Here is a 25456-nt window from a genome sequence, read left to right as displayed (position 1 = left end):
GTTTCAACTAAAAGTTCATGTTTTTTACAAAATACTTGTGAAACAACAAGCAAATGAGATTTTTTAAATAAATAATGAAGATCATCTTAAATGACTGTAGAGACAATGACACAGAAATACATAATAAGAGAACACACATGTGACATAACTTCAAGGTATCCAAAACTCATCTAATCTCACGTATGTCCTCAGAAGCTTTATCCTGCACCAGAAATATCTGCCATTTTTCTAGTTTCTATTATTAAATATGTTGCATTTTCAGAGGATTCTTGTATAAATGGAAATACATTAAACAGAATGTGTAACAGCTTATCATTTTAGCCTTTATAATTTCATTTGGAAGATTAGACCTTTTTTTTGGCTTTTTTCCATAGATTAGGAATATGAGAAACATATAACAAGATGAGTAATTTTTGACGAAAGTGTGTGTACTTTTGGTAAAGTTCTAAACACAGTACATATTCTGAAATGGCGTACATAAATGAGGTGGTAGAAAGATCCCTTGGGCAGCCAGAGGGCAAGCTCACAAGGACACTGGGTTTCAATTAGAAGTTATTCAGAGAAATGAACAATTGCAAAAAGAAGTTTTCTGCTATGTCATTGTTATGGGTTGTGTTCCTCCTCCAATTCTTATATTGAAGTCCTAACCCCAGTGCGTCAGAATGTGACTTCATTTGGAAGTAGGAGCTTTAAGGATGTAATTAAGGTAAAATGAGGCCATATGCATGAACCCTAATCTAATGTGACTCGTATCCTTATGAAAAGAGGGGATTAGCACACAGATATACAGAGGGAAAGCCCTGTGAAGACACAGAAGGAAAACTGCCATCTGCAAGCCAAGCAGAGAGGCTTCAGAAGAAACAACCCTACTGACAACTTGATCTTGCACTTCTAGCCTCTGGAACTGTGAGAAAATAAATGTCTGTGGTTTAAGCCACAGAGTCTTTGCTATGGTAGCCCTAGCGAACTAAAACCATCTTTTTTGTTTGTTTGTTTTAACACGTTAGTGACAAAGAAAAGCCACTCTCTTAGGCCTACCGGCATCTTACAAAATTAATGACTTCAAGCATAATTTAAGGTGGTTCAATAGAGCCAAAGAAGTAACACACAAGACATCATAGACATGAAGTTAAGAAAAGGAAGGGAGTGAAGGGAATGACAAAATATGAAGAAGGACTCCAAGAGACGAGATCAGAAAAGTTGTGAACATGATTACTTAAATCAGAAGAAGTGAGACAAGCAAAAAAATATGTGAGGAAACAAATAGTGGGTACTCACGCTGATAATACTGTGCTGTAATTACAAATGACATAAAGAATATCAAATGAAATTAGATATGATGTCTTGATATTTTGAAGAATGAATAGCAGGACAAGGTAGACAAATAATACTTTCAAGAAATGTCATTATAAGGAAAGTTTTCTTAAAAAACTTATTTGAAGTTTTTGCAGAAAGATCACTTGGAATCAGTGAGAAAATTGAACTATAACACATTTTTAAAGCATACAATTGTATTATGTACTTATCCCATATAGACTATCGAATGTGGCTTACAAGAGTGCAGTTCAGAAAAGAATTAATTTGAATATGCATGTGAATATAGTCTGTGGCATAATCATACTGTATGCTCAATTCTATGGTACTAAATGATTTCTTAAAACAGATTTTATTTTCTTAATTTTTCTAATACTTGTGCTATTTATGTTCCTTATAACTAAAAAAAAAAAAAAAAAAAAAGAACTGACAAATTATGGCATTTTTAAATGATTTAATTGATAATTCCATAAGCATGACAATAGGACATGAAAATCAGTATGAAAGCCATGGCAAAAATAAACAGGTAGGGATTAAATACAGTGCTCTGCATTAATTTAAAAGAAACAGTATTGAAAGATTTTAAAAATATGGTTAAAGTAACTTTTCTTATAAAATTATTTTCCTAAGTATTCCTGAGCAAAAAAAAGATACAAAAGTAGTCAGCTAATCCTAGGAGAGAAAAAATTGACATCATCTCTTTATCCCAGAGCTCATTTCTCTATCATGGCAGTGTACATCCTCTAGAAAAGAATTGACACCATCTATTTATCCCAGAGTTTGTTTCTCTATCATGGCAGTTTACATCCTCTAGTAGGTGATCTTAAGTTTTCCTACTTGGACTGAGAGTATTTTTTCCTTTTGAACTTTCAATCTTGAATAGATTCTCTTGCTGAATATTATAGAATATTAGAGTATATATCTAGATATTTTCTATATCACCAAAGGGTTAATTAGGGTGGAATGCTTTGTGGTATATGTCATTTGGGAAAGTTAAGAAGCCATTGCAATCCAAGATAATTAGGAGGAAAAACAAAAAGAAGAACTAGTGTTGAATGTTTGAAATAAACATTATTCTCAATCATCTACATGTCTTATGAAGTTATTATAATGGAGCCATGAACTCAAACAGAAAAAGCGATTGAGTATTATGCTGCTGCTGAGAATAAATGGGATGCTGCAAAAAATCTAGCTATAATAATATGGTTACAAATTTGACCAAAAATCTTGGGATTCCTGAGATAGCCTATCTGTCATTTTAAGGGTATCATTGTTCAGAAGCCTATCATATACCTGGAAGTATCTTAGATGTCTCCCAAAGATGATCCTCAACCCTCAAAAACAGCACCATCATATACATACTATTTTCTTTGGGGCTAACTGGTAGATACAAGAAAGACCATCATCATTGGGAACATTGTATATCTTACATTTTCCTGGGAACCATTATTGATTTCTCACTAGACCCACTATAGAGTATGAGGGTTTCACTCCCTTTCAAAAATACTCCAGAGTTTTAAAGGCTGACTTATTTTCTATAAGTAAGAAAATATAATTTTACATCCCCCTATTTTGTTCACTATGTGACTCTGTACAGCATAAACAACTGCAGCTTGAGCCTGCAGATTTCACTGAGAGCCTAAACTCTCAGTATAAACACGGCTCAGTAAGATCTAGGACAGAAGTCATTCTTGGTGAGTAGAATCTAAGTGATCCATCATGGGAATACTGAAGTTTCTCTTAAGATGATGTTCTTCCTAATAAGAATTACGATTCTTATTCTCAAGTATGTTTTTTAATGGGCTATGGAAGCATTTTTTAAATGGGTTATTGAAACTAAAATGTGTATTCACTTTTTAAAAATCACTTTATAGCTTTAATAAGGCACCTAAATAACACACTAGATTATACCCTTAGAAACCTTCTTGAGCATATTTATAATATGTTTTGAAATTTCTCATCCAATTATTGCCTTTATGATAACATTTCTGTCAAGGGGTATTTCTTGGATGCAAAACATTTTTTTTTTCAAATTTATCTTATTAAGTTGTTTGGATTAAGACACTGTTAAACCCTTTACTGAAATTCCATAATGCATTGAAAAAGATAATTTCTCAAAGTGCCTCACCAAACCAGAGTGTGTCTGAAAGCTGAGAGAGTCAGGATCCATAAAATCAAATTGATAAAGACTAAACTGATATTCTTGTAAGTAAAGATTATCAAATTTACCTGCAGCACCCATGAAACATTTTTTATCTGCAATAAGCTTCACAGTTTCTTCCTAGGAAAATTTATGTTATCATGGTTGTTTTCACAGTTTACATGTATTTCCCTGAATCATCATGAATATAATCTAGAATTAATCAAATGCATGTACTAAGAATGGGGGAAATAATAATAAGATGGCTTTGTTTCCATAATTGCAGGCCACTTTGAGTAACTAAACAAAGAAACGGGACCACCAATGACAATTAGGCCGTATGAAAGTCTCAAGATGACGAGTGACTCATTCTGCTTAAAGATACCAAAAATAAGTAGGCTGGTCAAAATGCGAAGTAATAACTACATGACAAGTATGTCTTACTTTTGGTGTAACCATTAACACCGCTAAATATTTAAATGGAGAATATGTATATATTTAGTATATATCAAATTGATAGATGTATACCCAAAGTATTTTGATTAAGTGTTAGATCTGATTTATTAGAATATCACAATATAATTTAGTAGAATTTTGCCACATTTTGGCCTAATTATTTCTTTAAAAATAACCCAAGTAGAACTCTCAAAATCTCTTTGCAAGTGATCAAATAAAAGAACGTTGTTAATTTTAGCAATTTATTTTCCTACTAATGTTAATACATCATACAGAAAACTACATTAAGGAAAAAAATTCAATTTTTAGATTGAAAAAGAAAAGCACAAGTTAAATATTTCCCTTTCTATCAAAGTGCCATGAACTTGAAAGGATTTGCAAAGTGGAAACAGGTGTAGTCAACTGTTAGAGTATTTTTAAAATTGTTTGACACGTTCTAAGAGTGGGATCCAAAACTGAAACTTGACATTACTCTAAGCATTGGAAGATCATAAATCACTTTAGACAGCACGCCATGGTCTTAGTTCTTTCACAATGAAAATATTTTGTAACTGTGATATTATTATGCGTTAGGAAAACAAAAAATAATACCAAGTTTAAATAATAAAATAAAAATTTAGCTTTTTCCCTACATGTGCTATACATTATACATAATTTCATATTGTTTGTAGAACAATGAAAGATATTTTTCTGCATTTGCATATTTAGATATTTTATTAAAGGCTAGATATTTTTGAGTGTTAATTTAAAGTGGACTTCATGCACATTCATGTTTTATAGTTGATTTAAGAGATACATAATTAAAATTGCAAAGGAATGAATACTTCAGACAGAAAATTTTATATTAAATTTATTTTTTGTAAGTAAGAATGGACAATTGCATACAAATGTTAAGAATTTCACTTTTTGGAATGGCTTTTTTTCAAGGATTCTAATTTTTTTATGGAAATAATCTTATAACAACTTTATCTATCCCCATTACCCCATAGTGATACTGTGGATATAAGATAATCCAGGTCAGAAAAGTAGCAGACATAATTCTAGTTCCTTCTCCAGCTCTCTACATTCATGTTCTCACTCCAAGTACAACTTTTCGAAAACTAACAATTGTGCTAAATGCTTAAGATTGCTTCATAATGCTTTATACTGATTCAAAAACAAAATGTACTGGCTTTCATTATATGTAACAAGAATAAATTGAATCATTTATTTACATCAAAAGTAGATATTTTAACATGAGTCAAAACTATTTAATCTTTAAAGAAATTTAGTTAAGCAATTTGCCTTAGGTTAACCTATAAGATACATTTGATGACATTACTCATGACATAGAGGTTATATCAAATTCTCAAAGAAATTTAGCAATTTTTAAATTTTATTTTATTTTTGTCAATGTTCACTTGCTTGGGATTTTCCCCTCTCTGATTTTAAGAGATTTACTTCTGGATGTTTGTTCAATTCCCTCATTTTTTTTTTTAATTCCCAGGTCCACTTCAGTCAGAGAAACGTATTATACTAAGAATAAAATTCAGTCTTATAACGATTTTTAACATTGAACTATCATTTCCTGATGCTCAATGATACTAACACCACATGCTATAATTTAATGTTTTTCTATTTTCTAAAGAATCTCTTCCTGTTATTAATTTTTCAAGATCTGAACACATTTCATGGATTGAAGGCATCCAAACAGCCTGTAGCAGGAAAATATATAACACACATTCCTTTAAAAATGCATACAATAACAGCTGCAATTTATAACAACAAGTGAAAGGAAAGATGAAGGAAATATACAAATCATAAACTTCAAGAAACACATAAATCTTTATGAAGTCTTATCATAACTCAGGCAGAATGTTATCCTTTCAAAATCTGCCAGATCACCCCAGACATTATATCCAGTTTGAAAACTCAGGTGCTTTGAAGTTGTTATCTTTGAAGTCCTCTTAGCTTTGGGGTTTTGGTCACTCCTCAGATCACAGCAATGTAGGCATTAGTTCTATGTGGTCCTATTGTTTCCCTAGGCCCGTTATTGTTTCTTCTTCCCTTTCGTACAAAAGCACATAATTTTGTTCTCCATGATAAATAATCTGAAAAATTTAAACACAGTTGCATAAAAAAAGTTAAATGTATAAGCGATAATAAATGACGTGGTTGATTTGCAAAGAAAAAAATACCTCTTTTCTTTCAAACTACTGTCTTCTTCATTTTTTCCTTTCTTTTAAGAAACTCAGTCTGTACTGTACCATTCAAACCCCCTCTGCCTACTTGGTTTTTGTTGCTTGCAGGTAAGATTTTGGCCAGAATATGCATACTTTCTGGTCTTCTCATGTTCATTTGTTTATTCTTTCTAATGAAAATTGGTTCGAATGTCTACTAAGTGCCAAGCACTATTCTAGGTGCTAGATACATTAGTGAACAGAATCACAGATAACCAAGAAACTTATATTCTAGTTGGGGAAAGGCATTAAAAGTGAATGATTCTATGGAAAAAAAATGAAAATAATCAAGCATGGTAAAGAAGATCAGAAGGCCGGTGTCAGGAATGGGAGGCAGCAGGGAAGGATAGAAGGGAGAGGCAGGACTTAATATTAATTATGATGAGGGCAAGCCTCATTGAAATGGTGAGATTTAAACAGGGAGATGAGTTTAGCCAAATAGATATCTGGAAGATGAACATTTCAGAATAGATAGAGCAAAAATCTTAAAACAGGAACATATCTGGTAATGTTCACACATCAAGGAAGCCAATGTGCTGAAGCCGACTGAGCTTATGAAAAATGGCAGGAAGAGCCAGGTGGGGGAGGGGTAAAAGGCAGACCACGAGAGACCACGTCGGCCATTTTATCACATATTTTAGAAGGATAGTCAAGTATCCAGGCAAGAGATTGTGGTGATTCTGAAAAGGGAAAGAACAGCAGTGGATATGTTTTAAAGATAGAGTCATCATCATTTCCTAAACAGAATGGATATACAATGTAAGAAAAAGAAAAAAGATAATTACTGTTCCAAAGGTTTCTGCCTAAACGACTACAAGCATGGAAGTAAAGCAGATTTTCAGGAAGCAGGAAGTAAAGGAGCAGTATAAGGACAGAATATTTGAAATTTTACAATGTTTTAAACATGCTGCATTGTGGATGTCTATTAGACAGTGAAATGGAGATGTTAAGTAGACAATTAAATATGAGTCTGTGGTTTGAGAGCACAGTCTGACCAAGGGTGTTAAAAATTGGGAAGTCATCAGCTTTTAAATAATATTTAAAGTTATGAGACTGGAGGAGATGACCATGGGTCTGTAACACACACAGACACACACACAGACACACACACGTACACACACACATACACATACACACACGCACACAAAATCTAAAATCTGAACTTTGGGCCATGCCAATCTTTTAATGGCTCAGGCAAAAAAGAAGGAACCAGCAAAGGCAACTGAGAATGAGGAATCAGTAGATTAGGAAGGAAGTCATCAAGTGCAGAGTTCTGGAAATAAAATTTTAAAAGATGTATAAGGAAGGGACAGAGAACAACAGTATTAATGCTGCTGGTAGGTTCAATACTTCCAGTAAACACGGTCAGGTACTTTTAGAAGTTAGATATATGAAAGGGGTTCTATTTTGTTCTGAAAAGTGATAACCAAGCTACCAACCAGCAAAACTTGTAAAGGAAAGGGTTATCAGAAATCATAAAGTTGTTTCTAGCATTACTGTATTCTGAAACTCTGATTTTGAGAAAATATATCATTACACATATGTGACAGTATTCAAGTCGGATTTCAGCAGCCAAAACTTCAATGATACTCGTGGCTACTGAATCTGAATGTACAATTTTTAACATCTTCCAAATGCTTTTTGCTGTTGAATAGAAGAGATTTTGGAGTAAAAACAATCTTTAGCTCATTCTTCATTCCCTGAAACCTTAGAGGCTGTTCCAACATATGTTCAATAGCATATTTATGGCTGTGATTGACTCCAGAAAACTGATTGTATTTAATCCTCTCATTATTACCTTTAGGAATAGTACACAAGTACATACTTTGAATTTTTTTCTATTCCTGAAACTAAAGGGATCATAATAAAGCCTTGACACAATAAAGGATGTCTGCCAAATGTCAATCATTTTCCAAAGGGGTCTTTGGGGAAAGTTACTGATGAAAACACTCCCAAAATGCTTTCTAAATATTAAAAAATGGAGCATTAAAAAAAAGACTAAAGGCATTCTTAGACCATTTGGAAGCATGAATTTATGCTTGGCACACAACCTTCACTGATTCTCTCTCCCCATGGCCCATCCTAAACTCAAGGTGTCCAGACAAAATCTTGCCATGTCTGCAAATATTACATAATTAAATTTTACAATAGCCCTTCTAGATTTTACTTTAAAAGATTTCTCAATTAATACTAATCACTTAAAAGACTCTTTTTGAAAAGCAAAAAAATGAATTCCATCAAAAAATTAGTATAACTTTTGGTAAAATAAAGATTATTTTTTAATAAAAATCATGGACATAATAGAAAAAATAGTTACATTTAAGTAGGAGGCATTAATATCATTTATTAAATATATGGTACAGGAGATCGAGACCATCCTGGCTAACACGGTGAAACCCCATATCTACTAAAAATACAAAAAAAAAAAATTAGCTGGGCGTGGTGGCGGGCGCCTGTAGTCCCAGCTACTCGGGAGGCTGAAGCAGGAGAATGGCTGGAACCCGGGAGGCGGAGCTTGCAATGAGCTGAGATCCGGCCACTGCACTCCAGCCTGGGCGACAGAGCGAGATTCCGTCTCAAAAAAAAAAAAAAATATATATATATATATATATGGTACATTCAGACACTGTCCAAAGTCCTCAGTATACAAATCTCAATCAACTGTGAAATTACCCTTTGCTTTAGATACAATTATTATGCCCACTTTATAGAAAATCAGTAATCTTGCCCGAGTCACACCTAATAGTGTAAGTGAAAACTGCCCCTTGGAAAGCCACTGTGATAGTTGTAACTCCAGATCATTAGTGTCAGTCCTGAACTTGACATTTAATGTTTATATCATTTTGAAAAATAATTCACTGAGCCAATCAAGAGACTTAATTTCTTCTTCTAAAAAAGTGATATTATTGGCCGGGCGCGGTGGCTCACGCCTGTAATCCCTGCACTTTGGGAGGCCGAGGCGGGCGGATCACGAGGTCAGGAGATCGAGACCATCCTGGCTAACACGGTGAAACCCCGTCTCTACTAAAATACAAAAAATTAGCCGGGCGCGGTGGCGGGCGCCTGTAGTCCCAGCTACTCGGAGGCTGAGGCAGGAGAATGGCCAGAACCTGGGAGGCGGAGCTTGCAGTGAGCCGAGATGGTGCCACGGCACTCCAGCCTGGGCGACAGAGTGAAGACTCCACCTCAAAAAAAAAAAAAAAAAAAAAAAAAAAAAAGTGATATTATCTTGAATTTTAAGTGCATTATCGTTGAAAAATATAAAATATAAAATTTCTAATTATAATGGCAAAACATAAAAACCAAATACTGCTGAAGTATGTAAAGTAAAAATTTCAATTCTTTATTGTGGCAGACATTGTATTATTCAGAACTCTCCAGAGAAATGAAACCAATAGTGTGTGTATGTATAGGTAGATTAACCTTAAAGAATTGGCTCACCTGAGATTTGGACTCACTGTCAAGTCTAAAATCTGCAGGGCAGGCCAGTGGCATGGAGACCCAGGGAAGAGTTGATGTTGCAGTCTTGAGTCCTAAGGCAGCCCAGAGGCAGAATTTCTTCCTCTTTGAAGGACTTCGGTCTTTCTTCTTAAGGTCTCCAACTGATGGATGAAGCCAATCACTTATTGTGCAGGGTGATCTGGATTACTCAAAGTCTACTGATTTAAATGTTAACCACATTTTAAAGATACCTTTATATCAACATCCCGACTGGCATTTGACCAAACTACTGGGCATCATAACCTAAGTTAACACACAAAATTAACCATCAGAGTCTAACCCTTGTCAACTTGGCAACCACACACATATCCTTAAACCATACTTAATTGCACTTGATTATTAAAATCCTCCTTTGCTGAGGTCATACTTTAGCGAGCATTCACATGGGACACAAATATTTTTATGTTTTTCTCCTATTCAGAGAGGTATATCCACATATCCTTTCCCCAGACCTCCCTGTCATCAATTTTCTGATTATGTTACTTTCAAGTTTTTAACCATCCATCTGAATCATTGAATTCATGTACAATCACATACCTTGCCATTTCTCTTTCCAAGCAAAATGAATAACCAGGCACACTGCTTAAATTTCTGCTCACTGGAATTTTTTTTTTTTTTTAATCATCCTTCATGGATGTTCCAGAAAGGGACTTTAGTGCTGCATCTGTCTCCTTTCAGGTGGTACTGAACATCATCCAGAACCATCTGAAATCCAGGCCCCAGTGTTCTCTTCCTGTGTCAGCTGATCACAGGGAACTCCCTATGAGGCCATAGGTAGAGGCTGGGAAAGAGAAGGCAGCGTAGCAGGAGTGGGGACCATGAGCATTTGGTCTGTTTCTTTAGGCAGCTTATGCCTTTGGGACCTGCTTGAGCCCAATCTCACACATTTCTTGCATTCGATGATGGAGTGCTACTGTGCACACTCAACTTTATGGCTTGGTGGGCCCATTCATGAGGGCAGCATAAATTGCATGGTAACTTGATGGCCCATATTTAAGTAATCAGTCTCTACTAAGGCCCAGTAGCAAACCAAAAGCTGTTTCTCAAAAGGAGAGTAGTTATCCACAGAGGATAGCAGAATTTTGCTCCCAAATCTGAAGTGTTTGCACTGTAATTCACTTACAGGGGCCTGATGAATGCTTCAAACAAAATTTTTATCTGCCACTGATACTTTATGCATCAAGAACATGCTGGATAATATGGTCTAAGTGGCAGAGCAGATGGCACTGCACTGTGGACCTGTTACAGACACCTCTTCTGTTCTGGGCCCCACTCAACTCTAACAGCTTTCTGATAACTTGGTAAGTCATCTAGAGAAGCACACCCGGGTGAGGAAAACATTGCCTCCAAAATCCAAAGCAGCTCACTAGGCATTGTGCCTCTTTCCTGGTTATAGGAGAGGCCTGTTGCCCAACTTATTCCTCATCTTAGAAAGAATATCTTTACATGTCTCATACTACTGGATCCCTAGAAATTTCACTGAGGCAGAATTCCCCTGAATTTTTGTTGGATTTCTTTTTCATCCTCTGACATGCAAATGTCTTACCAATACGTTTCGAGTAGTTACTACTTCTTACTTACTAGTTCTAATCAGTATAATGTCATCACTGTAATGGACCAGTATGATGTCTTGTGGAGATAAAAGCAATCAAGTTCTCTGAAAACTAAATTAACAGCCTAGGGCTGGGAAATGGGTATACTCTGAGGTAGGACAGTAAAGGTGTATTACTGGCCTTTCCAACTGAAAGCAAATGGCCTCTGGTGGTTTTTATTAACAGAGATGGAGAAAAAATTATTTGCCAAATCAGTAGCTACATATCAGATACCAGAGGATGTGTTAATTTTCTCAAGCAATGAAACCATATCTGGTACAGTAGCTGCAACTGGAGTCACTGCTGTGTTAAGCTTAGAGCAATCCACTGTCATTCTCCAAAATCTATCTATTTTCTGTTTAGGCAAGTTGGTTGGGGATACAGTGAGAGTCACCACTCCTGAATTTTTCAAGTTTCTCATGGTGGCACTAATCTCTGTGATTTTGCTTTCGATTTACTATCTTCTTAGGAAGAGGAAGTTCTAGTGGCTTTCAGTTGGCCTTTCCCACCATAAAAGATGTCACCTTATAGGTCAAGGAAGCGACGTGTGGATTTTGCCAGTTGTTGATTATATCTATGTCAATTATGCATTGTGGAACTGGGGAAATAGCCGCAGGATGGTTTTGGAGACTCACTGAACCCCACTGTGAAATGGACATGAGGCAAAACATCACCTTCATAAACTCCTACTCTGACTGATAAATCACCATAGCATTTGATGTCTCCTGGAAATTGTATCCATTCAGAGTCAGTGTCCAGTAATCTCTGAAAATCCTGATTGTTCTCTTTTCCCTGATACACAGTCACCCCGTATGATAAAAGGCTTACATCCCTGTTGGGGAAGGCTGGAAGAATTATTGGCAGTGTAGCTGGGTGCTTCCTCAAAGTTATCCCACTTCCCTTCACTTCAAGAATTCGGGCTTTATAAACTGACTCAATTCTGAGAATTGATTGAGGGGACATGACTGTCTGTTTTTATGATTCAAGTTAAACTTTTGTTCACTTTCCTATAGTGCTTATACAGACCAAGTACGAATTTAGTAGACTTCCAATTTATTTCACTTCTAGGAAAGTGATCAACTAGCCAATATTATAGATCTCTGTGAATCAGACTACTTTAGGTACCGCTTTGACTCTAGTGCCCATTATAATAACCACATCTACCTTTATTTTAATGACTAAGTATCACCACTTGGCCTCTGACACAGTGAGATCTAATAATTTTTATTGAATTTTAGTTTCCCAATTTAATGTCAGCAGTTCACACTATAATTTCTGGCCTGCAAAGAAGAGTGATCATGGAGCTCTTCAGTGAGGCTGAAGTTCCCCTCACAAATTTATTTCTCATGTTTGTGTCAATATGTATGTCCTCTGGACTCTTCCTATGGTGGGTGAGGAGGTCTTGCATGATAAATTCACTCTTCTATTCCTATTTTCCCAAGGCTTTGGATTCTTTTTTCTACTGTATATGAAGGCAGTTCTGGAACGTTAACTAATTAGTGTAGGTCACCTTTTGTTCATGTTTCAGCTAACCAACTAACCAAACTGTTAGCAACTTTTCCAACCCCCCAAGGTGCAATATTAAATCAATAATCTTTGTTTAGTTGGCTTAAATCAATAAATTTGGCTTGTTTCAACTTTATGTATTTTCTACCAATATCCCACACTCTTAATATTCATTCCCATACATACTTTCCATATTTCTGACTGGATAAATTTTTAAATCATATAATTTTGTTTAGAGTGCAGCACACCTCCTCACAATCACAACTTATATCTGCCTTAGTCCATTTTGGTTGCCATAAGAAAATAGTTTAGATTAGGTATCTTATAAACAATTGAAAATTATTTCTCACAGTTCTGGAGGCTGTAAAGTCCAGGATAAGAGCATCAGCAGATTCAGTGTCTGCTGAGGGCCTACTTGCAGGTTCATAGAACAGCATCTTCTAACTATATCCTCACGTGGTAGAGGGAGAAAGGCAGATCTGGAGCCCATTAATTAGAGCACTAATCTCATTCATGATGCCTCCAACCTCAGGACCTAACCACCTCCCAAAGACCCCACCTTCTACCACCACCACATTGGTGATTAATTTTAACTTATTTAATTTGGGGGGAACACAAATATGCAGACCACATAAATACTTCACCTTTCAGGGCCTTCTGTAACTTGAGTTTAGTTACAGACTAGAAGCAAAGCAGGGTTCTGGAACTGTGTCTGGAGGTAAATCAGCAGTATCTTATAAGGCAACTGTCTCAGAGAAGATCATTACAGTTTGTTCAAGCAAATTAGTGTTAATCTCCCCAGATGGGGCAGAGGGGAATAGCTACCTCTACTGGTAAAGACGACCCAGCAGAATTTAGAAGCTTAATGTCCTCATCCTCATCAGAATTTTATAATACAGTATGACCACATTTCACTTTTCAAGATCTTATTCCTTCCCAATCAATGCCCTCCATTTACCAGTAGATACCTTATGAGATTGGGAATTAAATTTGTGTTATAATTCAGCCACTAATAGAATGAGAATCTGGGTCTGATTTTCAGCACTTTCTCGTTTAGGATTACAGAAGATAAGGTTTTCTTTTGAAGCAGACAATATAACCTTTCAGGTAATTTATGCAGTGCTTTAGCTGGAAATTCAACCCTTTGAGCTCATACTTTTGTGTATCCACTTTTTTCAGTACAATTAGGAACAACCAGCCAATTTCATTTTACTTATTAGTTTGACAAAAATCTTCTAAGGTATCAAATACATAGTCACCCAAAAACCTGCCTTTTATGAGTATTTAAACAGGCATATCCAATGATGATATTTTGCATATTTCTATTGACACATCACACCATGGCTATCAGTGTCTTTCCTGCTAGAAATAGTGCCTTTAAATCTAATTGAGTGAGAGAATTGATTCTAGAAACCCAAGAACCAATTCAGAAAACTCATCCTTAAGATTTAGTTTTCCTAAAACCAATCTCAGTACCAAAATTTGTATTAGTCAGAGTTCTCCAGAGACAATCAATAAGTTCTATCCAAAATCTGCAGAGCAGACCAGCAGTATGGAGACCTAGTGAGGAGTTGATGTTGCAGTCTTGAGTGCCAAGGAAGTTCAGGGGCAGAATTTCTTCCTCTTTAGGGAAACTCAGTATTTCTCATAAGACCTTCAACTGATTGGATGAGGTCAACCCATGTAATGGAGGGTAATTTAGATTAGTCAAATTTTACTGATTTAAATGTCAATCACTTCTAAAAAAAAAATACCTTCACAGCAACATCCACACCTGTGTTTGACCAAAAAACTGGGCTCCATAGCCTAACCAAGTCAACACGTAAGTTAATCATTGTACTATCTAATGTTTATTTTTCTTTTCATTTTTCTTCTTACCAAGAGAACCTGTATTTTGTAAAAAACAGGCATAAGCCCAACTAAAACAATTATATCTCCCAGCTCTCTTCTATTTATGGCCAATGAGATTTCATCAGGAATTTCTGAGTACGAACTCCAGGAAAGACCTTTAAAACTGTGCAGAATCTATTGGCACAGAATTTTGTCATTTTGTTGTGCTCTTCTTCATGCCAGAAGTGCAGAAGCTACTCGTATGGAGAGTGGGAGGAAGAGGGAAGAACTATCTTTTGAAATACAAAATGATAACATTGAGAATGAATGCCTCACAGAAAGTATGGCAGAGCAGAAAAATATAAGGAATGTGGGCCTCTGAGGTCAGAGTATACCAGCTCTCAGCTGTCAATTTCTGGTCTTATTCAATGTGAGAAAATTAAAATTTGATTTGATTAGCCTCTTTAATAGGGTATCTTAATGCCCAGACTGTCTACACTAGACACTTGACTATTTCATCAACAACCTTAATAGTTTATTTTTTAATATTGATCAGATAAACTTTTTATCTTCTCTTTAAGGAAATACATAATTATCTTATAATTGGGATTTTCTTATATCTAGAAATATAGCTTAGCTGCAAATGATGTTTTCTTTGAATGGTGGTTGTAAATATTAATAAAATACAAAAGTTTTATTTTACAAAGACAAATTTGCATTTTATTAACTAATATTTACAAAAAAGTCAACAACAGTTTTAAATGTCTATTATAAAGGAGAAAGAAATTAATTGATAACTTGCTCAAGGTCCCCTACTATATGATTGAACCAGGATTCAAGTCCAGGTTCTCTGATATTCACCTCAGTGCTATCTCAATTTGTTACACTGATTTTCTAAGAATTAAGGCTCTGTAGAATTTTTTTATTTCTTAGGTAAATGATAACCTGATAGCTAGGTCACAAGAACAAGAGAGGAGGAGAATAACAGAGAGGGAGGCTATTAAGAGATTAAACAAATTATTAATATAGAATTTAGATGTAATTATTTCTAAATTATACATAATTATGTAATTATTATTTCAATAACTTAGGGAATTAATATAGAGGTACAATTTTATTTACACTTAGAAAAGACTAACCCTATGCTAAAAATGTTCCTTAAATAACTCTTTTCAAACCAAAAAAATTCTTTGAAGCCATGAGGTCTTTGTCTTATAGCGGTGACAAGGAAGATCAGGAGCTCTAGAACAAATGCTGTGGATATTTGTTGCTAAAAGTGTCCAAGAAATATTACTTTGCATACCATATTAAACTTCGTGAGAAAAATTAAGTGCCATGGGAAAATTGTTTCTTAGATTATTAGAAGTACACAAAATTTGAGACTATTAGAAGCCATTTCATCATTATTCCTAGGGATTCTGGATTCCACAATATTAGAAAGATGTCCTAGGTTCTACCTCCCTGTGCTCTTTTCTCATAATATGCATGAGACTATCACTCCCATAGAAAGCTGATAGCGCTCTTAAACATGAAAATTAGATGAGAAGGTCGTATTTGACATAAAGAAATCATCCTCGAGCAAAAGGGAATATAAATAACTCCTTGGAAGAAAAATGAAAAGTCAGAACAAAATTTTCTATCCACAGGAAAAAACGGCTAAATTCAAGTTAAATTAACAGAAATATTTCTCGTTTTGAATTGGGGCGAACGTCCCACATTAGGTACCAATCGCTGTTCTGCGCTCTGAAGTTCCGAATAAGAAAGGGCGAGGGAAGAAAGAATTGGAATGAAGAAGTATACATACAGCAACTAGAGTAGGCATTTTGAAATAAAAGATTGTTTCATACGCTACTTGAAACTTGTCAATGGCTTCTCATTTTACCTAGAGTAAAAGCCAAAATGTTTACAATGCCTAATAGGGTCCCACAGGATTTACCCTCAATTTCCACTACGTCACTGGCATAACTTCTTATTAGTTACTCCTGCAAAACAAACCACCTCTAAACTATTTTTAAACCACACTTTATTAGTTCTCATGAATCCAGGGGTCAGCTGTGCAGCATCTGCTGTCAGCTGGTAGGTCAACCAGGGCTGTCTAGCCTAGGAAGGCCTCCGCTGAATGACTCAGCTCTTGTCCCACAGCTTAGCGAGGGCTTGCTCCATGGCAGAGTCAGAGTTCCAAAAGAAAGGGACTTTTACTAGCCACCATTTGAATCTATTTTGCTGCTGTATTGTCCAAAGCAAGTCACACAGCACAACCCAGAGTGGGTATTTTGGTAGTCAGTACTATAAAGGGTATGGAGAAAGAAAGCTTAAATTATTCCAACCTTTTAAAAAAATCAGTCATTCACACTTTTTACTTCTTTTTATTTATTTATTTATTTTTGCTCACCTAGCCCCAATTATACCAACTTACAACACACCCATCCCCGTATTAGAATCTGAACTTAGTTGTTACAACTGCTGGAAATGTTCTTCCCTGGACCTTGACTTTTTTACTCTGTCATTTCCTTCAAGTTTTTTTTCCTAACTTTTCTTTCTTGATGAACCCTAGTCTGCCCTGTTCAATAAGACACATTGCAGTGATTCCTCTACTTGTTCTTTCTTTTTCTCATAACATACCTGAATTTCTAACATAGGATTATGGGGGTTTTTGTTTCATATTTTTTTTGTTGTTTATTAGCATGGTGGTTTGTTTCTTTCTTGTCTCTCTCTCTCTTCAGTAAAATATAAGCGGTGAATTTTGCTTATTTTATTTAACGATGTATCCTAAGCCTATTAATAGACTGCCTGGAGCCTGATAGGCATCAATACATATTTGTTAAGTATATTAACATAGTCAGATTTCTGCTTCTGTAACTTAAATATAAGAAATATGAACTTCGTCTGTATATCACAAAGTGCACAACAATCAGGAACTGAATGAAAAATAAACTATATAATAAATAGTAATAAATTACAATAAATATAATAAATAATAATAAGGAGCTCTGCTTAAAACTTAAAGCCTCTCAAAACAAGTAGCCTTAGTATTGGAGAGAATCACAGCAGGTGCAAGCCGAGGAGGTGGAAGCCAAAAACAAAAAAATCATTTTATCCAACCTTCTTATTCAACTAAGGAAGATAATTAAGCCCAAGGAACTGAAGTGCATTGAAAAATGTAGAAAAGTCAGCTAGTGGCAAAACTAGGATTAGAACCAAATCTTCCAATTACCACCACTATATTCTTTTCACTTTCTCAAACTGACAAAATCACTGCTCAGACAGAATTTATAACATTTAAATAAAAGTGTGAAAGAAGAAATTTCCAAAGTTATTGAGTAAGTAAAACCATAGGGCTTTCAAAATTAAGTTTGGAGTTTCTAATTTCAACAAATTGAAATCCAATAGGCTGATATATTTGTTTCTCAAAGAGAGCATAGATGGCTGTGGTTTAGCTTCTCTGTATGTAAAACTGTAACAAGGAAAGAGACGCCTTACTGAATCTAAATTTACAGTCTTCCCGGGCTAAATGATTGGCCTTTGCCAGTGCATGGGAATTTCATTTTCAGAATCAAAACGAGCATAGTAGAAACTATTCCGAGAAAGGGAAAGATTGTATCAACAATGATGTGAAGGAAGTAGAAGTTATCACTATAGAGATTTCTCTTCAGTCTATTTTTCTCTTGAATAGTTTCAAAGAACTTTTTTTTCTATGTAAACAACCAGGGAATTAATTTAGCTTACAGAAAAGTATCTAATAATTGTGGTTATGTTTCTACAGACTGAATTTTACCAGTGGAGTACAATTCTCCCACAGAGTTTTATAGAATGAGAATCTGGGTCAGTGTTTTATATTACTGGCCTCTCCTAAAAACAAAGTAATGTGATACTCCCTCATTGCTGAAACTGAAGACCAGGAAGTTAATAATTTTGTGACAAAGTTTGTAATTTTCATTCCCAGGCATTTTACTCTCTTTGTCTTGTGACTTCTCTCCCCACTTCAATGTTATAGCTAATTGAGATATATTTCTATCTGATGAAGACTGAATGAATCTTCCCTGGTGAAATTTTTATACATTTATAACTATTAATGTCCATTTATTCAATTCCCACTTCACTGGGAATGAATTAGTTATTAGGTTTTCTATATGAATTGGTAACAAAAAGTTCATAAAACTAATCATTTAAAGGTCAATGTTTTTATAGTTTTTAAAAATAGAATCTAGATGATCAGTTTAATTCTCTACTTTGCATCAATTAAAGAAATATTCTTATACTTGGCATCACTAGAAGTCTATTCTTTAAAATAAAACTAGAATTTCAGCACTATCTGCAAATTCTCTCCATTGAAAGCTAATTACATTGTCATTAAAATGATTTGTTAAAGCTTGAAAATGATGTGTGTTATAGTAAGAAAACAGTCTTTCAAACTCTGGTATCAGACTGTGTCCATTTTCCAGCAAAACATTGCTTCATTTATTCAAAGTAATTTGGTTAATGAACTGAAATGGCAGGATTGTTTACCCCCATGATTGTATGAGCATGTGAAATTGTCCCTTTGAGAGTAAGTAGTTTAAGATAACTATTTTCTAAATTTTAGAAACTAGCAAAATCCTCCTTTTCACAGTAGGATGCATTCTTATTTGAAAAACTCTACTTCTATGCCAAGTACTTCAAACCTTATTTAAATGTAAATAGTATCCTGAAATATGTTCCTTCAATGTACAATTCTCAAATGGAGACATAAGCAGTTTAATACAAATTTAAAAAGGAAAGAGTCAGATATGCAATTAATTAACTGGAAATTTTGCTAAGTTCATGACCTTCCTGAAATTACTTTACTCCAAAAATATTTTATACAACATAAACAAAATTTTTGTATTCTATAAAAAGGAAAGCAGATGTAATAACTCACCAAGTCGCCAAACACATAAACCTGGTTGTATTCTCAGTCTTTTGGTCAGTTTTTAATTGACACCATGAGTCTCAGTGGGTTATCAGTAACATTTCAGTAAGGGGTTAGATGCAAAAATAATTGCAGAAGATTTTTCAGTGACTTCCCAGGAAGGAAAACTGTCTCTAGCATTTTCAAATCATGGGCAAATCATCTATATAAAGATGCTAAAATTTTCTTAACACTTTGAAAGATTGAAAGTCCTCTTCACTGCCAGATTTTCTTCTGGGCTGGGTAATGAAGATATTTGTATTTAATATAAAAATATTCCTAAATTCATATATCAGGTTTTCAAATTACCTAACTTCTTAGTTTTTACAAAAATTGTTTTTAAAAACCCTTATTCTTTCCTTTAAGAGTGTAAATTGTTCTAAAAAGTAAATGCCATAATAAAAATGTCAGCGTAACCAGATCAGCTTTCAGCTTTGACTCCAAAATTTTTTCAAAAGCCTTAGCAACATGAGAAAATATTAGAAAATGTGAGTATGGGTTTTCTATATCTCCGCATTTCTATGATCTGGAACTGAAAATATTAAGATGAACCACTGCAGACTAGAAACATGGAACATATTTCCATTCCAAAAGGACAGTAACCAAAAGTGTATTTTTAAAAAATAGAAGTCTACAAACCTGGGTCATCTGGTCAACCTTGCCTTGAGGCATTTCACACAGAATGCAATTTATTCTTTAAATTGAATAACAGCCTCACAAGAGAATAACACTATAAAAATAGACAATACCCCTGCCCTGTAAGACCTCAATATTTCTTGCTGCCAAATCAGAGAAAGTACTCAAAGAGAGAACAGAAACCTATAACCAGAGTGGGAAATAATTCTGAAAGTATGTATTTCTCTACAAGTGAATAACAAGAATACAGGGAGAAAGAAAATCAACTCAACAAACTGCTTCAATACGGAACATACAAACTACATGGTCAGCAATAATCTTTAGGACAACAAGCCCACTAGTTTCATATGGAAGGGGAACTGGAGCTCAAGATCTTTAGGACAAGCAGGATATGAACAAATGTTTGAGAATTTACACAGATTTATTTTCTTATCTTTTTATTTTTAAACAGAAAGTTTTGTGGCTTGCAACACTAGAAGAAGCCATTAGCAAATTATTCACAGGCTCTAGGGGTTACATTTTTTTTTTTCATTACCAAGTTAAAGAGTATTTTCCATTTCATTGGTCATGATGGTACTCTCAGTAATGTTGATCTAAGACTCCACATGTAGAATTAGTGAATATAAAATTTCATTTTATGGTGACACTACTAACATTAAATAACATTTATTAAATGAGCACCATGGGTTGAGAGGATGCTATTCTAAGCACTATATTTTTTAGCTCATGTGATTCCTTTATAAAGTAAGTTATTCTCTAACTCATTTTGTAGATGAAGTAATAAAGTACAAAGAATGTAAATGATTTACCCAAGTTAAACAGCTAGTAATATTAGAGGTGATACTTAAACCCACTTAGGCTAACTCCCAGGCACACCTGCTTTAACACACCACTGCATAGTTCATTATTCCTTAGAAGCTTGGTGAACTCAAAAAGAAGCCTAAAACAGATTTTGGCTATTTATAATGAATTCTGTTTATTGCTTTTCTTCTGTGATCTCTTACATTATTGTTATTTCTATTATATTTTAAGCTCAGAATACAGCTCTGCCATGTGAAGATTGGACAAATGTTCATTTTAATAGAGGTCATAAAGATACTACTAAATAATCCAACGTCTTCCTTTGTCCTGGTCACTTTCTTGCCTGTATTGTGGGCAGTCCATCTGGGTCCAGAATCATACCAATGAGTGGTGCAATTATTTGGCCACGGGGCTAGGACTCTGATTCATTCTTGCCACCCCCACTTTCCCAGTCTCCTTGTGGAGTGGACAACAATTAGGTAAAATGACTTAGAAATATAAGAGGCACTTGTTTGACTACATTGCTTACTGCCCTATCACACCAGCCTAATTCTATGACTTTTCAACATGGAAGTAGAACAAGAATATTGTACCTTATAAAACATGATGCCTCGCCTAATCGAGTGCCCTAGACCTGCCTAAATTTGTAAGATTGGTTGTTACTGAAGCCCAGTTTATTTGTCTCTCCCTATTAACATGTGTTAGTGAGAAATCACATGAGCTAACAACAAATTATGAAAGTTATAATCATCTTTCTCACATTTTGGGATACTTTTTCCAACCTTGAAAAATATAACAAATATGAAGCAACGAAGAAAAGAAAGAAACGATCTTTTGTATTAATGTATGAGTGTGTATACTGCATTTGTGTCTCTTCAGTGTGGTGGGGCAGGCATGTGAAGTGATATTACAATAAAGCTATTTAGAAGAACGTGTATTTAGCGAAGAAGGAAATGAAAGGTAATACTAAATCTAACACTCAAGTACATAAAGCTTATACCATCTTCACAGGAAATAAATGAATAGTGCTAATAGGTGGATCCAATTTATAAGGCACTAAACGGATATTATAGGAGGAAAGGAGATAATTAATCTTCAGTTAGAACAATGAAAGATCAGCTGTGGTATTATCACAGTGCCACCTTCCAAGACTCTGAAGGTGCCTTGCTTTCCAATATATTAATCAAAGACTCTCCAGAATTAGGACGTTTAATTATTTGCAAGGATTCTTTGTATTTTTTTTTATCTCTGCATGAAGTCAGTGATTACTGTATATAAAGTTTTTCTTTCTTATCTACTGCATTGAGACTATCATGGCAATATTAATAGTCTCTGTGTATAGGAATGAAGATATTTGATCTCAAAATTGTTTAACAAAGCTGCAATTTTCATAATTATTTGATAAATATGTGGTTTCAGATTTATTAAACAAAGCTATGGTTTTTTGGTGGTTATCAGAGTACTTCGTCTATATTTTAAAAATCTTATAATTTATAGTAAATAGCTTTATTCTTCTTTCAGTTGATTCAAATAAAGTTACAATAGTTATATGCAAGAAAAAAAGTCCAAAAATAATTTCATTTTGCAGGATATTATTTTAAATATGTATAATATTGGGTATAGAGAATAGTTTTATATAATCTATATAATTTCTACAATATTTACAAGTGCATAAAGCAGAATGGGAAAGTGGAAGGTCATAACATCAATTCAAGGGCATTCTTTACCTTGCAATATTTGATAAGTTAATTTTTAGATACTTTGTAAAAAAAAATATCTACCACCATAAAAGTGACATCATCATCAATGTGAAATTGGTTGGCCATTTTCCAGTGAACAAATTTTAAAACATGAGTGTCATTGTTGATGTTTTACCTGCTCCTCTTATACAGACACTTTCCCATTCGGTTTCAAAAGATTACCTCTAAAGTCTCTAATATATTCCACTCCTTTCTATTACCTTGATCCTGCCCTCTAGTATATTTCACAAGTATAATTTTATTTTCCTTTTAACTGTCTCTCTAACTTCAATATTTTCTTCTCTGACATGTTTATTTTATAATAATCAAGAAGTTTTACCATATGCAAATGGATTATGCCATACTGTTACACATGAATCTTTCAAATTTTCCCTTAAACGTAGAGATAAAGCCCAAACTTCATAGCATAAGTTATGATACTTGGTGTGGGGCTTGTCTTGGGCTGGCCACACTCACCTACCCAGTTGTACCTCCTATGACATTCTCTCATCTGTACTTTATTTCAGTGAAGCTACCAGATATTTCCAGAAGTACCCTGTCGATGTTTGCCTTTACTCACATTTCTTATTCATGTAATTTTCTACCCCTCTCAACTGGATTATCCTTGGAAAACTTACACTCTATTTTCAAGACCAAAGTAAAGACATATGTTCCTTACTCTCTTCAGAGTTAGTCCCTTATCTGAAATACTTCCATATCTGCATTCTTGTTAAAAGGCCTTATAATTACGTTCTGTGCCGGCTTTCTAGCTTTTGTATGCCCCCAAACAAAAACAGTGTTCAACACATTGTAGGTGCCCAGCGGCATTCCATAGAACAATGCCTTACTAGTAGACTAGTGTGCCCCAACCACTTATAACCTCAGTTGCCCCAGACCCATTACTCTGTACTCATATGCTCACGTCTGGTAAGCCCACTGTTTTCACATTCTTCTACGTAACAGCGCTACTACAATCCATATTTTTATTGAATAAAACTGAATGGACTAATTTTGTGTTAAGAATATAAAAAGAAAAGGTTATTAATTGTAAGAAGTGGTTGTTAGAAGACTATTCTCCACGAGTCTTTAGCAGGTCTGCACATTTTGAAAATGGAGGTGTTTACTGCCCTTTTGTTCCAAACCACTTTTTCAAGTATGTTTACATAGAGAAGCCTTGGGAGATAGCATATCTCTTTAGAGAAAAAGGTGGATTTGTTCATTGTCCAGCATTAAAACATATGCCTTCTTCCACAGCAAAAGTTGGTCAGATTTGCTTTCAGCCCATCATAAAAGGTCCAGGTTCTCCAAGCGTGGTGTTCTTTACATGCGACATAAGTCACCTCTGTGAGATTTTGCTGGGGGAGGGATGGGAGAGGGGAAAGGGGCACCATTGTGAATATGAGGGTCATATTTCCTGCTACGTGCCCCCTACTGTCTAACCATTCATGAATGTCTAGAGGCTGAGTGACTGTTGGGAACTAAGATTGAATCGAGCTACCCCAATAGTGATGTGGTTGTCATTGGCCTCCAGGCAGGGAGAAGTAAGAATGTAATCGTGGCACTGGTGCAGCAAGCATCATAGCTCTAGATGAAAGACAATGTGGCTGTGGCTGAGTCAAGGAGTTCCCAGAACTGAAATAGATGTTGTCAATAATGATGATCATGCCACCTGATATAGTTATTGAGTAGATCAAAACATTGAAGTATTTTTTAGTTAAGCTATGGGCTCAACTGAAATCAGTTTCAGCCCATTTACAACCAAAGGTAAATGTGCCATGCCTAGTGATGTGGGTTAATATTATCCTTTTGTGTGCTCCATCTCTCCGCCCATCTTTACTTTAAATTCAGTCACTTTGTAGAGAAAGATAATTAGGAGTAGGATAAAGTTTTCCTGTCCTCAAGAAGTATCCAAAATCATATGTGCTTGTATAAGTACACCGAAAAGTTTCAAGGACAGGAGAGACTCAAACTTTATGGCTTTGTTGGACATAAGCACCCAAGTCACTGCTCTACAGTCCTGTAAAGAAAGGAGATGGCAAAATTCAACTGCTGCTGTTTAGACAGGGTTTACAGTGAAGGAAGAAAACTAATCTGACTTCGAAGATGGAATCTTTTGGGTCAATTCAATGGACGATTGTTGACTCTCTACATCTGAACGTATGGTAGGATTGATGTATTCTGTGTTTGTACTTCTGCATCCCATAAGCACCATAGGGGCTTCTTCCAATCAAGAAAGAGTCACAAGTAGTGGGACAAACTCCCTTGCAATTTTCTGCCAGTGGTTGGGTCAGAAATTAGCATGCATGCCTATAAAGTAACGTCCAAAGCTTTTACTCTATAAAGGATGTCCTGATGGTTGGAAAGTTAGAAACCCCATCCCAATAACCCTTACTGCAATGTTATCACACCACTTCAGCAGGAGTGACTGCTAAATCCTGACAAAAGTATGTGGGATCCTTCAAACCTAGTACTTTCTTGAGATTATTTAGGTAGACTCACAATGCTCAATGCCTTTGGACATCAAACTATCTTTTTGGATTCCCCATGAACAAAAAGGAGATAGTATTTCCTGACGTGAGCATTTTACTTACTTACGTCAGCTAATCTATAAGTCAGCATCCTCTGGGTGGGGCTCAAACCACAAGTCGTACTGGAACCTGTCCGTCCAGCTACAGAACCCTCTCCACCTTTGCAGCCCCACAACACTAGTGTCCTCTTTGAGTATGAATCTCTGGGACTGAACATTTTGTGTATTATAGACTGAGGCAGAGGAAAGCAGCCTTCACACAGAGGAA

General features: G+C 35.2%; 2 long non-coding RNA genes across 3 annotated transcripts in view; one reads left to right on the top strand and one right to left on the bottom strand.

Annotated features, from left to right (window-relative positions):
* Positions 1–1761: 1761 nt before the first annotated feature.
* The window catches only part of LOC105477417 (uncharacterized), a 49959-nt gene continuing 26264 nt past the window's right edge, over positions 1762–25456 (bottom strand). For both annotated transcript variants that reach the window (XR_984647.3, XR_011620416.1), the window contains 2 exons: positions 9571–9731; positions 1762–6000 (listed from right to left, as the gene is read on the bottom strand). This is a non-coding gene — a long non-coding RNA (uncharacterized lncRNA). The remainder of the gene's footprint in view (positions 6001–9570; positions 9732–25456) is intronic.
* Positions 6773–16391, top strand: LOC105477416 (uncharacterized). The gene is made up of 3 exons (XR_984646.3): positions 6773–6888; positions 10756–10931; positions 16280–16391. It is a non-coding gene; the product is annotated as an uncharacterized lncRNA (long non-coding RNA).

Source organism: Macaca nemestrina, chromosome 2, assembly GCF_043159975.1.
Source record: "Macaca nemestrina isolate mMacNem1 chromosome 2, mMacNem.hap1, whole genome shotgun sequence".
Lineage (NCBI taxonomy): Eukaryota > Metazoa > Chordata > Mammalia > Primates > Cercopithecidae > Macaca > Macaca nemestrina.
The sequence above is the reverse complement of the archived record's forward strand: the minus strand, read 5'-3'. Positions and strand labels throughout refer to the sequence as shown.